This window comes from Cervus elaphus, chromosome 24 (genome assembly GCF_910594005.1).
Source record: "Cervus elaphus chromosome 24, mCerEla1.1, whole genome shotgun sequence".
Lineage (NCBI taxonomy): Eukaryota > Metazoa > Chordata > Mammalia > Artiodactyla > Cervidae > Cervus > Cervus elaphus.
Window position 1 is genome coordinate 13,066,124 of NC_057838.1, and position 8,996 is coordinate 13,075,119.

At 38.4% G+C, this 8,996-nt stretch overlaps 1 non-coding gene across 1 annotated transcript; it reads left to right on the forward strand.

Moving 5' to 3' along the window:
- The first annotated feature begins 1,575 nt into the window (after positions 1 to 1,575).
- Positions 1,576 to 1,682, forward strand: LOC122683343. The gene has a single exon (XR_006337695.1). It is a non-coding gene; the product is annotated as a U6 spliceosomal RNA (small nuclear RNA).
- Positions 1,683 to 8,996: the final 7,314 nt, after the last annotated feature.

Consider the following 8,996-nt stretch of genomic DNA (forward strand, 5'->3'; position numbering starts at 1 on the left):
AGAAGTAGATGTTTTTCTGGAATTCTCTTGCTTTTTCTATTATCCATCAGATGTTGGCGATTTGATCTCTGCTTTTTCTAAATCCAGCTTGTTCATCTGGAATTTCTCAGTTCATGTACTGTTGAAGCCTTGCTTCAAAAATTTTCAGCATTGCTTTGCTAGCATGTGAGATGAGTACTATTGTGCAGTAGTTTGAATATTCTTTGATATTACTGCTGCTACTGCTAAGTCACTTCAGTCGTGTCTGACTCTGTGCGACCCCATCCCTGGGATTCTCCAGGCAAGAACACTGGAGTGGGTTGCCATTTCCTTCTCCAATGCATGAAAGTGAAAAGTGAAAGTGAAGTCGCTCAGTCATGTCCGACTCTTCGCGACCCCATGGACTGCAGCCTACCAGGCTCCTCTGTCCATGGGATTCTCCAGGCAAGAGTACTGGAGTGGGGTGCCATTGCCTTCTCCATCTTTGACATTAAGTGGCATTGAAAAAATCACTTAATGCAATTTAAAAATGAGTTTAGCTTTAAAGTGTGTCAAGCTAATACTACTTAAAAAAATGTTACACTCTCTTTTGCTCTTTCAATTATAGTCACCTTTTGTCAAAGTTGATTCCAAGGCAAAATTTTTATCCCTGGACAGGAAGTTTTCTTTCACCAACTTGGGATCTCTGATTCTATTTTAGAACTTAAACAAAAACTTATCAGCTGGATAAGTAAAGACATCCAAGCAAAATTCAGCAGGTTTAAATATTTAATCTATTTCTCAAACCATGGCTAAAATTGCTACTGGTATGTTTGGGTTCTTAATTTAGAGTCAGAATTCTCTTTATTCTATTTATTTTCATTCTTAGGAGGATTTTAATTTTTCAAACTGTCTCCATATGTAAAGAACAGACTTTTGGACTCTGTGGGAGAAGGTGAGGACAGGATGATTTGAGGGAATAGCATTGAAACATGTATATTATCATATGTGAAATAGATCGCCAGTCCGGCTTCGATGCACGAGACAGGGTGCTCAGGGCTGGTGCACTGGAATGACCCTGAGGGATGGGATGGGGAGGGAGGTGGGAGGGGGGTTCAGGATGGGGAACACATGTACACCCATGGCTGATTCATGTCAATATATGGCAAAAGCCACTACAATATTGTAAAGTAATTAGCCTCCAGTTAAAATAAATAAATTTAAAAAGTAATAAAAATAAAAAATAAAAGTGTCTTCATAAATCTAAGAACTTAATTTTTCTCATCCTTTGGTTAGGTATACTTGAGGAATCAGACTTTAACCCTGCATCAGTGGATGTGTCAGACTTAAGGCAGAAAAATGTTTCTTGAATCTGAATTGATTTTTTTTTAATGTGTTTTTAGTCTGACTTTTAAAATGCCTACCTCTTCTTCTCAATTCCTATTTGACATTTGCACACACAAGCATCTTCCAAACAATTACTGAGTCTACTTTTAGTAACAGAATTATTATCTAAAATGCAAGTATTTTGAAGAGGAAGAGAGATGCAACATAATCAAAGAGAAAGTAACAAGTCAATGCAATCATAATTTACTTCACATAAAAAAGAATGACTAGGTGCTCGCTTCGGCAGCACATATACTAGAATTGGAATGATACAGAGAAAATTAGCATGGCTCCTGCACAGGAATGACATGCAAATTCATGAAGCCTTCCATATTTTTTTCTGTTTTCACTTTGCTTATGGGTGTATATGTGTATGAGCATATACCATTATTTTAATTACTATTTGTCTGATTTTGTAACTGTCATTGGTCTGGGGTTCACCTTTCGTTTCTCATTTTTGGATATTTGTTTTACTCTCCCTTAATGCCATAACAAACCATTTGTGGAATATTTATTCCTGACCAGAGATCAAACCCTGAGCCTTTGGAGTGGGAACACTGACTCCAAGACCCTAGACTACCAGAGAACTAACCCTAGGGAGTATCAAATAGTGAGAACTCACACAAAGGAAACCAGATGAACACAAGACCCAGCATCACCCAACCACCAGTGGCACCCTGTGCAGGATGTCTCGTCTACACAACAAACAAAACAAAAATACAAACCCAATCATCAGCAGACAGGATTACCACCCCACTCAGCCTTTCCCATCAGAGGAAAAGCAAATGAACAAAAACTCAGCACAAATTTCACCCTATATGAAACTCACACAAACCACTGGACCAAGCTTAGGAGGGCAGAAACCAAAAGGAAGAATTCAACCTTCTTCAAGAAAAGAATACAACTTTCCTTAAAGCCTGGGGAAAGAAGACCTCAAACATAATAACTTTAAAAAAAAATGAAAAGGCAGAGAAATACTGCAAAAATGAAGGAGCAAACTAGAAACACAGAAGTCCAGATAAATGAAGAGGAAATAGGAAAATTACCTGAAAAAGAATTCAGAATAATGACAGCAAAGATAATCAGAAACCTTGAAAACATAATGGAGAAAATGCAAGAATCAATTAACAAAGACCTAGAAGAATTAAAGAATAAACATTCAGAGACAAACAACACAATTATTGAAATTAAAAATACTCTACAAGGAATCAATAGCAAAATATCTGAAGCAGAAGAATGAATCAGTGACCTAGAAGATAAAATGGTGGAAATAACTTCTGAAGAGCACAATAAAGTAAAAAGAATGAAAAGAGCTGAGGACAGTCTCAGAGACCTCTGGGACCATATCAGATGCACCAACATTCGAGTTATAGGGGTCCCAGAAGAAGAAGAGAGAAAGAAAGGGTATGAGAAAATTTTTTAAGAGATTGTAGTTGAAAATTTCCCCAACATGGAAAAGGAAATAGCCAATCAAGTCCAAGAGGCACAGAGAGTCCCATACAGCATAAAAACAAGGAAAAACATGCCAAGACACATACTAATCAAACTAACAAAGACTAAACACAAAGAAAGAATATTAAAAGCATCAAGGGAGAAGCAGCACGTAACATAAAGGGAAACCACATACACTTAACAGCTGATCTTTCAGCAGAAACTCTGCAGGCCAGAAGGGAAAGGCAGGATATATTTATAGTACTGAAAGAGAAAAATCTACAACCAAGATACTGTACCCAGCAAGAATCTCATTCAAAATTGAAGGAGAAATAAAAAACTTTTCAGACAAGCAACAGTTAAGAGAATTCAGTACCACCAAACCAGCTTTACAACAAATGTTAAAGGGACTTATATAGTCAAGAAATACAAGAGAAGAAAAAAGATCTGCAAAATCAACCCCAAACAATTAAGAAAATGGCAATAGGAATATATATATATATATATATATATATATATATATATATATATATCAATATATCAGTGAATTTTTCAAAGTTGCAGGATACAAAATCAATACACAGAAATCACTTGCATTTCTATATACTAACAATGAAAAATCAAAAAGAGAAATTAAAGGATCAATCCCATTCACCACTGCAACAAAAATAATTAAACATCTAAGAATAAACTTACTTAAGGAGACACTCTGATAGACACTTTGATAGACAAAGTGCCTGATGAACTATGGACAGAGGTTCGTGACATTGTACAGGAGACAGAAATCAAGACGATCCCCGAGAAAAAGAAATACAAAAAAGCAAAACGGCTATCTGAAGAGCCTTACAAATAGCTGTGAAAAGAAGAGACATGAAAAGCAAAGGAGAAAAGGAAAGATATACCTATTTGAATGCAGAGTTCCAAAGAATAGCAAGGAAAGATAAGAAAGCCTTCCTCTGCAATCAATGCAAAGAAATAGAGGAAAACAATAGAGTGGGAAAGACTAGAGATCTCTTCAAGAAAATTAGAGATAGCAAGGGAACATTTCATGCAAAGATGGGCTCAATAAAGGACAGAAATGGTATGGACCTAACAGAAGCAGAAGATATTAAGAAGAGGTGGCAAGAATACACAAAAGAACTATACAAGTAAGATCTTCATGACCCAGATAATCAAGATGGTGTGATTACTCACCTACAGCCAGACATCCTGGAATGTGAAGTCAAGTAGGCCTTAGGAAGCATCACTACGAACAAAGCTAGTGGAGGTGATGGAATTCCAGTTGAGCTATTTCAAATTCTGAAAGATGATGCTATGAAAGTGCTGCACTCAATATGCCAGCAAATTTGGAAAACTCAGCAGTGGCCACAGGACTGGAAAAGGTCAGTTTTCATTCCAACCCCAAGGAAAGGCAATGCCAAAGAATGCTCAAACTACCACACGGTTGCACTCATCTCACATGTTAGTAAAGTAATCCTCAAAATTCTTCAAGCCAAACTTCAGCAACACATGAGCTGTGAACTTCCAGACATTCAAGCTGGTTTTAGAAAAGTCAGAGGAACCAGAGATCAAATTGCCAACATCTGCTGGATCATCAAAAAAGCAAGACAGTTCCAGAAAAACATCTATGTCTGCTTTATTGACTATGACAAAGCCTTTGACTGTGTGGATCACAATAAACTGTGGAAAATTCTGAAAGAGATTGGAATACCATACCACCTGACCTGCCTCTTGGGAAACCTGTATGCAGGTCAGGAAGCAACAGTTAGAACTGGACATGGAACAACAGACTGGTTCCAAATAGGAAAAGGAGTATGTCAAGGCTGCATATTGTCACCCTACTTGTTTAACTTATATGCAGAGCACATCATGAGAAACGCTGGGTTGGATGAAGCACAAGCTGGAATCAAGATTGCCAGGAGAAATATCAATAACCTCAGATATGCAGATGACACCACCCTTAGGGAGAAAGTGAAGAAGAACTAAAGAGCCTCTTGATGAAAGTGAAAGAGGAGAGTGAAAAAGTTGGCTTAAAGCTCAACCTTCAGAAAACTACGATCATGGCATCCAGTCCCATCACTTCATGGCAAATAGATGGGGAAACAGTGGAAACAGTGGCTGACTTTATTTTTCTGGGCTCCAAGATTGCTGCAGATGGTGATTGCAGCCATGAAATTAAAAGACACTTACTCCTTGGAAGGAAAGTTATGACCAACCTAGACAGCATATTAAAAAGGAGAGACATTACTTTGCCACCAAAGGTCCATCTAGTCAAGGCTATTGTTTTTCCAGTAGTCATGTATGGATGTGAGAGTTGGACTATAAAGAAATCTGAGTGCAGATGAATTGGTGCTTTGAATTGTGGTGTTGAAGAAGACTCTTGAGAGTCCCTTGGACTGCAGGGAGATCCAACCAGTCCAACCTAAAAGAGATCAGTCCTCGGTGTTCATTGGAAGGATTGATGTTGAAGCTGAAACTCCAGTACTTTGGCCACCTGATGCGAAGTGCTGATTTATTGGAAAAGACCCTGATGCTGGGAAAGATTGAGGGCAGGAGGAGAAGGGGACGACAGAGGATGAGATAGTTGGATGGCCTCACCGACTCAATGGACATGAGTTTGGGTAAACTCCGGGAGTTGGTGACGGACAGGGAGGCCTGGCGTGCTGTGGTTAATGGGGTGGCAGGGAGCTGCACACGGTTGAGCAACTGAACTGAACTGAACTGAAGGAGACAAAAGAACTGTACACAGAGAATTATAAGACACTAAAGAAAGAAATCAAAGATGACATAAATATATGGAGGTCTATTCCATGTTCCTCGGTAGGAAGAATCAGTATTGTGAAAATGACTATATTACCAAATGCAATCTACAGATACAATGTGATCCTTATCAAATTACCAAGGGCACTTTTCACAGAACTAGAACAAAAAATTTCACAATTCATATGGAAACTCAAAAGACCCCAAATAGCCAAAGCAGTCTTGGGAAAGAAGAATGGAGCTGGGAGAATCAACCTTCCTGACCTCATGTTATACTACAAAGCTACAGTCATCAAGACAGTACAGTACTGGCACAAAAACAGAAGTACAGACCAATGGAACAAGATAGAAAGACAAGAAATAAACCCATGCACCCATGGGTACCTTGTCTTTGACAAAGGAGACAAGCATATACAATGGGGCAAAGACAGTCTCTTAAATAAATGGTGCTGGGAAAACTGGAAAGCTACATGTAAAACAATGAAATTAGAGCACTTCCTAACACTGTACACAAAGATAAACTCAAAATGGATTAAAGACCTATGTGTAAGACCAGAAACTATAAAACTCTTAGAGGAAAACATAGGCAGAACACTCAATGACATAAATCAAAACAAGATTCTCTATTACCCACCTCCTAGATTAACAGAAATAAAAGCAAAAGTAAACAAGTGGGACCTGATTAAACTTAAAAGCTTTTGCACAGCAAAGGAAACTATAAGCAAGATGAAAAGACAACCCTCAGAATGGGAGAAAATAATAGCAAATGAAACAACTGACGAAGGTTTAATTTCCAAAATATACAAACAGCTCATACAACTCAATACCAGAAAAACAAACAACTCAATCAAAGAGTGGGGAAAAGACCTAAACAGAAATTTCTCCAAAGAAGACATACAGATGGTTAACAAACACATGAAAAGATGCTCAACATCGCTCATTATTAGAGAAATGCAAATCAAAACTACAATGAGATATCACCACACACCAGTCAGAATGGCCCTCATCAAAATGTCTAAAAACAATAAATGCTGGAGAGAGTGTGGAGAAAAGGGAATGCTCTTGCCCTGCTGGTGGGAATGTAAATTGATCCAGGTACTATGGAAGATGGTATGGAGATTCTTTAAAAAACTAGGAATAGAACCACCGTATGACCCAGCAATCCCACTCCTAGGCATATACCCTGAGGAAACCAAAATTGAAAGAGACACATGTATCCCATTGTTCACTGCAGCACTATTTACAATAGCTAGAACATGGAAACAACCTAGATGTCCATTGACTGATGAATGCATAAAGAAGTTGTGGTGTATTACTCAGCCATAAAAAAATGCATTTAAGTCAGTTCGGATGAGGTGGATGAACCTAGAACCTATTATACCAAGTGAAATGAGTCAGAAAGAGAAAGATAAATACCATATTCTAACACATACATACGGAATCTAGAAAAATGGTACTGAAGAATTTATTTACAGGGCAACAGTGGAAAAACAGACATAGAGAATAGACTTATGGACATGGGGGGAGGGGAGGAGAGGGTGAGATGTATGGAAAGAGTAACATTGAAATGTATATTACCATATGTGAATTAGATATAACCAACAGGAATTTGCTGTGAGGCTCAGGAAACTCAAACAGGGGCTCTGTATCAACCTAGAGGGGTAGATGGGGAGGGAGATGGGAGGGAGGTTCTAAAGGGAGGGGATATATGTATACCCATGGCTGACTCATGTTGAGGTTTGACAGAAAACAGCAAAATTCTGTAAAGCAATTTACTTCAATAAAAAATAAATTAATTTTTAAAAAATCACTAGTACCTATACATAAGTTTCAGAAACTAAAACCCTGGAAATATGTCATTAAACTGCTTCATTTAACAACTTGATTCAGCTTAGGGAAAAAAAATCTTCACAGTAATCATTTAAAAATATATGTAATGGCGTGATCCCATAGATGAGGTCATGGCAACCCACTTCAGTATTCTTGCCTGGAGAACCCCATGGACAGAGGAGCCTGGTGGGCTACAGTCCATTGGGTTGCAAAGAGTCAGACATGACTAAGCAACTTAGCATGCACGCATACTGGGGTGAGCTAATAAGTCATCATCTGAAGAGAGTATATATTATTTATCTAATTTAGTAAACAACAAGATAGGCCAACAGTATAACATCCTGGCATATTAGACTAAAGAGGCAATTTGAAGTTATTTCATACAACCTTTGCCTAAATTACCAGGGACTTTTATTTATCATCCCTTTAATGTGAGATAGAGTCTACTTCAATGATACATGGCAAAAAAAATCATGATAATATTTCTTTAGTTCATTTCCGGCATAACAGAGATTAAATTGCCAACATTCATTGGATCATAGAGAACACAAAGTAATTCCAGAAAAATTTCTACTTCTGCTTCGTTGACTGCACCGAAGCCTTTGATTGTGTGGATCACAAACTGTGAAAAATTCTTAAAGAGATGAGAATATCAGACCACCTTACCTGCCTCCTGAGAAACCTGTATGCAGGTCAAGAAGCAACAATTAGAACAAAACATGGAACAATGGACTGGTTCCAAATTGCGAAAGGCATACATCAAGGCGGTATACTGTCACTCTGTTCAGGACAAGCAGATCCATACAAACAGAAAGCTGAATAATGGTTGCCAGCAGGTCCTCAGAGCTGGTCCTGTGGATGTGGTAAGCCTGCCCTAAGGGAGCAAGTAGACCAGCTGGCTTCCTGAATCCTTCCACCCCAGGAAGGACTCTGGTTGAGCTACTGTGGGTCAGCACTTTAGAGGACACTCTTACATGCGGATCAACCAATCTCCAGGCTTCATGACCTTAATGTGTCAAAATGAAAGAACAAAATGAATCAGATTAAATGAACTGTGGTGATCCTTGAATAAAGTAAGACATAGAATTAGCTTGGGCTTCTCTGGTGGCTCAGATGGCAAAGAATCTGCCTGCAATATGGGGACCCAGATTTGATCCCTGGATTGGGAAGGCATCTTCCCCAGGTTTGATCCCTGGAGGATAAAATGGCAACCCACTCCAATATTCTTGTCTTCTGGAGAATCCCACGGACAGAGGAGCCTGGTGTGCTACAGCCCAGAGGGTCACAAAGAGTCCAACACACGTGAGCGACTAATGCTAGCTATGCTACTAGAATTGACTTGAAATTTATCCAAAGCCAGTGAATTGATAAGTTGCACTTATTACGAAGGTTAACATGTGCAACATTGTCTTCAATCATTTCCTTAATATCACATTAATACTAGTAAAGAGGAATGAAATTCCTAGTAAATATCTGGTATGCACTGCATGTGAGCCAAATAATTTAGTCTTCCTGAGCCTTATTGCCAAATTCAGACTTAAATTGAAGAAAGTAAGGAAAACCGCTAGATCATTATGATGTGACTTAAATCAAATCCTTTACAGCTATACAGTGGAAGTGACAAATAGATT